The following is a 5,925-nucleotide window of genomic DNA, read 5'->3' as shown; positions in this document are numbered from 1 at the left end:
ATGTCCTCCATGCTATTCCTTATGTTCCACAAATAAGTGAAACCATATGATAATTGACTTTCTCTGCTTGACTTATTTCACTTAGCATAATCTCCTCCAGTCCCATCCATGTTGATGTAAAAGTTGGGTATTCATCTTTTCTGATGGCTGAGTAATATTCCATTGTATATATGGACCACATCTTCTTTATCCATTCATCCTTCTCACTTCTGACAAAGATCACCTTTCACAATATAGTGAATTTCAATAAAACCCCAGGACATGTCAATGAAAGGGGAAAAAGTGACGATAAGTAAAAAGCTTAAATGAGACCTTTTTTAAAATTTTGGAGACAGGCAACAGCACAAAGATAACTAACCTGGTTTTTGGAGATATCACCAGACTGAAAATTATTAAAGAAAAGAAAAATCTTACTGCAGCAACACTCGGAGGATTGTTCCATCTGTCTTTCAGGGAAAAGCACATTACCAAACATACTATAAAGCATTCCGACTGGGCCCAAATAAAAATTCAAGATTGTCAAAATTCCATCGCTGTATACAAAACTTGATTGCTTTTAAAGCAATCAAGTAAGCTACAAAACCAAAGCACTCTAAATACTAATTCTAAATTCAATCTCTGCAGTACTACCTACCTTGTACTTCAGCTAATAATGCTTTCCTCATTCTGCTCCTACTATATTGGCTCCAACTACCCTTCTGTCTAGCCAGCCTTCCTCCAATGTCTGCTAACCATCTTGATATTTCCCTCACTCCTGTGCTAAATGAAATGTTCTGAAATTTTAGTATGACCACTTTATAATTTAACATTACTCTCTTATACGTTATACATGTATACAATTATACATATGTATATCATCAGCTTATATAATAACAATAATAATAGCTACCTTTTATTGAGTACTTTTTAAATATCAGGCACTGTGCTAAACACTTATATTTATTATTTTATTAAAAAGAACACTTCATGGGCACCTGGGTGGCTCAGATGGTTAAGTGTCTGCCTTCAGCTCAGGTCATGATCCCAGGGTCCTGGGATTAAGCCCCACATCAGGCTCCTGGCTAAGCAAGGAATCTGCTTCTTCCTCTCCCTCTGCCTCTCCCCCACCTCGTGCTCTCTCTCAAATGAATAAATAAAATCTTAAAAAAAAAAAGAACACTTCAAGGCAGTTTTTATTATATGTTCTATTTTACATATGAGAAGACCAGAGGCTCAGAGAAATAGTTACTTGCCTCATTCAGCAAACTAAAAATGGTGGGGCACCTGGGTGGCTCTGGCAGTTAAGCATCCAGCCCTTGATTTTGGCTCAGGTCATGATCTCAGGGTCATGAGATGGAGCCCTACACTGGGCTCTGTGCTGGGTGTGGAGCCTGCTTAAGTTTCTATCTCTCCCTCTCGCTTTGCCCCTCCCTCCCCCTCTGTCTCTCTCTCTAAAAAAAAAAGAAAAAAGAAAAAAAAAAAACCTTAAAAAAAGAACACTACAAATGGTAAATTAGAAGCTGTAAAATAAGATTTTACTATCTGAGACTAAATATACAGAGTTTTTCACTTTCTTACTCAAAGAAAACATTCCATACAGGTTTCTTTGGATGATTTTTAAAGATCTACTATCCAAAAATTAGAAAGTGCAGCATGACTAGAATACCAGTCTACCTATTTGCCACTCCTCTAAGCAAATTTCATCCATTTTTTGGACAAACACTACAAAGAAAGTGATAAATTAGAGGAAAATCTCATTCACATACTAACTTCAGGGAACCCAGAATCTTCTCAAATAGTGTCCTTAAACTCCTCACAGAAAGAGCTTAAAAGCCTCTCCGCTTGCCCTGGAATAAACAGACTTCTAAAATAATAAAAAAATAAGTATCTATGCCTGTATACACATTGTGTATGTATACAGAATTAGAAAAAATGATGAGTAGAATTTGAATTAGAAAAACAATATGTTGATAAGCAGATATGCAGACAGTTAGATAGAAAAATAACTGATTGCTACTAAAAATTGGCAGTGATTATGACATCACACAGTGTGGCAAAATCGATCACAGGAAAACGGGAAAGGAAGGAAGGGAGAGAGGGAGGGAGGGAGGAGGGAGGGAGGGAGGAAGGAAGGAAGGAAGGAAGGAGGGAAGGAGGGAGGGAGGGAGGAAGGGAGGAAAGCGGGAGGGAGGAAGGAAAGAGGGAGGGAGGGAGGGAGTGAGGGAGGAAGGAGGGAGGGAGGAAGGAAAGAGGGAGGGAGGGAGGAAGGAAGGAGGGAACGAGGGAGGGAAGAAGGAAGGAGGAAGGAAGGGAGGGAGGGAAGGAGGGAGGGAGGAAAAGACCTGTAAGTCAGAGGGGAAAGAAATCACAGTATGCATTTAGGAAGCACTAAAAATGTGGCACTATTAAAAGCATGCTTTGGTTATTGGTTCCTTTTACCATCTAAACTTGACTAAGAATACCAACTGATTTAACTTCAGTTTTTATTCAGTAGGCAATTGGTAGAGTATAAAACTTATGTATAAAATACTTTCATACATGAAAGGAGTAGCTACAGGAAGAGTGTATGTTTGAGTTCTATTTTCTCACTATCCCTCTGAGTATTTTCAAAGCAGCTTACATTTTGTTATATGGATGATACTACAGTTATTTATTTTTCTGTCAAGTTTCTATTACTGTCACAATTTCACACTTGTAACAAAGCACATGTGATTCTAAGTCTTATATATTTCATGGCTTTTTATTGTTTTGTGTACATGTTCAATAATCACTATTTTTCTCAAATTTATTTCCTTCCTGCAGTTCTGGCCAGATATATGAGCATAATTTTTCTTCTGTCGGCTAGGGCTGTCTTTGCTTTTTGTCTTGGTATGCACACTTTCAGATTATTCCAGATTATTCCTTCTTAATAGATTTTCATATGCACCTCTTCAGTCATTTTCATTCTCTTGTGTGCTTGTCGCTTGTCCCAGCATTCTCCTTGTACTTCACACTCCTTCCCTTTATTGGCTAGTTTTTCTTTGAGGACATTTATTTCCTATCTATAAAATCCATCTATCTTAAAGCCATTTCTAATTCCCTACCAAACTGAAATCTATTCCATCTCTGCCTCAAGCTAAGTTTTTAGTTTTATGTTCCTCCACGCCTCAGCCTAAATGAGGTACAAGTAGCATAATGAACTCCGACCAAATTTCAAGGATGGCTTGTGTGGCAAAGCGAACAGATCCTGCTTCCATTTCATAAGGTGACAGCAGCCAGGAGACTCTTCACTAATATAAAATAAAGCAAGTGGGGAAAGAGTCATTGGCATTGAGGCAGTGCTCATAAAACTTAGAGAAAACTCTGCTGGAGATCATTTCTTCTCTCTTGACAATTACACTGATTACAAAGCATCACAAACAAATATTAAAACCTATTATCAGAGACACAGACTCCAAAACCACCTCTCAAAAGGAAATAGCAATGTGGTTATCAGAGTTTACTTCCTTTTATTTTTTCTTTTTGTTTTCAGTTTCATAAATCATATTTTAATCTTGCTTCCCATATCTTCCTAAGATCTCTCTGATACAGGAAGCAAGATTAGAAACACAATTACAAAGATAATAATGAGAATTACTCTTTCTGGCATTCTCCATGAAACATACCCACAAATAAAAACTTCCAGCATATAAATAGTGAATCACTGCCACATTCTATCTAACTCTTTAAAGATTGATAACTGTACCTTTATGAGGATTATAAGGAACAGTTAATCTTTAAGAGTGAAAATTACAAAAAATAATAAAGTTATTACAGATTTAAGGTGTCACTATAATAGTATGCTAAAAGCTTGTTACCACTTAGTATTAACTATGTGAAAATTAATGCAAATTCACAAATAATTATTGAGCATAGACTATTCTAGATACTTGCTCCTGAACCCACAAGAAATGCATATTACTTTGTACTTACTACTACGTAAGTAGTTGAAGACAGACAGCCAAAGTTTTCAAGAATTCCCTATAAATTGTAGGAAAGATTAAAGGTTTCTCAAAGCCTTTGTGTATTTTAATTACTTTTAACACATATTCTCACAGCTTTATATGAGAATCATCTAGCTCATCAACCTCGCTCTTTGTAACACATTGCACAGTGATGGAGACTAAAATATTGTAATGAAGGACCTTTTACAGCCACAGTCAGAGATGATCCAGGAAGTATGAGTAACTCCTTTGTCAAGTTTTTCTATCATTATTCTCATAATGAGAACTAGTTTTTCACTCCTGGTTCCAAGCAGTATTTACATACCTTGTAATGGTGGCTTCCAACGTATGCTGAGTGTAATAACCTGTGCTCTTCAGAAAGCGTCACAAGGCATTAAAAGAGAATTGTCCATGTCAGTTTTAGGACTGAAAGACTTCTCTGATGGCAGGTCTAACTGCCACCTGCTACAAGTTCTGGTTGGCAAAAAAGATGCTGTGTCATATCATTAAAGAGCCATGAAGCTACATAAAATCATCTCAACTAACAGTGGCCATTTCTGGCTTGTTAAGAGCAGCATCCCTTCGAAAAGATCATTCTGAATTTTGTCACCAGAAGTTTTTACTGACATAAATAAGATATAGCTTGAAAACTGGAACTCATGCTCAATAGTCTCATAATTTTAAAAATCTACTTAAATATTTCTGGTTTGGCTTTAACTTTGGATGGAGAAACAGTAAAGTATGAATTTGAAAGGGCTTTATTTTTTTATTTAAATTCAATAGAGGTAGAATTTAGTGATTCTTCAGTTGCATATAACACCCAGTGCTCATTCCTTCAAGTACCCTCCTTAATGTCCATCACCCAGTTATCCCATCCCCACACCATGTTCCCCTCCAGCAACCCTCAGTTTGTTTCCTATAGGTAAGTCTCTTACGGTTTGTTTCCCTCTTTGTTTTCATCTTATTTTTCCTTCCTTTCCCCTATGTTCATCTGTTTTGTTTCTTAAATATGAGTGAATTCATATATTTGTTTGTCTGACTGACTTATTTTGCTTAAAATAATACCCTCCAGCTCCATCCACATGGTTGCAAATGGCAAGATTTCATTCTTTTTGATGGCTGAGTAGTATTTTATTGTGCTCGTGTGTGTGTGCGTGTGTGTGTATCACATCTTCTTTATCCATTGAAAGTGCTTTAAACACACCTGAAACTTCATCCCTTTTCTGAATAGCATATCGAAAATGGAAGGCTGTCTTCTCTAAATTAGACATAAATATTGAGTTTACACACTAATTACTAGACCGGATTATGCATATTATGAATAACTAGAAGGTAGATAGAGTTAATATGTCACATTGTTACTATTTATTATCCTGGAATTTCAAATAATTGATTATATCTTTCTAAATATTAAGCCCACAAGAAAATAGTTGGTTACCCAGTATAAGGACACATGATTACAATGAGTCCTCAAAATGCCTGCACCCTTTTACCACCTGTGTTTACTTAGTATTTATTCTTTATCTCTTGTTTTAGGCCTTGGCTTTCTAAAAATATTGTCATTCTAGGAGCTTCCAGGCCAGGTTCATGGAAAATGATTATGTGAGTACCTTTTCTTAATATGATACATTCTTGTTTTAAAAAAATGTGGCCATGTTAGCTGTTGATTTACATATACAGACTATTCCTACTTTCTCCTTTTACAATGAAGACTAAGGACACAAATTTATTTTTGAAATATATTAAACTATTTTTGCTATTGTTCCTCTGTTTTTCCCTTAAATTCTTGCTTCCTAATTATCCTCTGAGGTAAGATATAAGTAGATGATGGATAAAATGGAGAGTATAAGATAGAGTTATTATGCCTCCCAAATCAAACATATTTTTTTAAAGTACATTGATATATGCATTTATTTTCCTTTCTCCACCCAAATATTATTTATTGTTTATATTTGACAAATTCTTCAGAGAGATTTTTCTCAGA

This window comes from Leptonychotes weddellii, chromosome 7 (genome assembly GCF_054177405.1).
Source record: "Leptonychotes weddellii isolate Sample4059 chromosome 7, ASM5417740v2, whole genome shotgun sequence".
Lineage (NCBI taxonomy): Eukaryota > Metazoa > Chordata > Mammalia > Carnivora > Phocidae > Leptonychotes > Leptonychotes weddellii.
Note: the sequence above shows the minus strand (reverse complement) of the source record.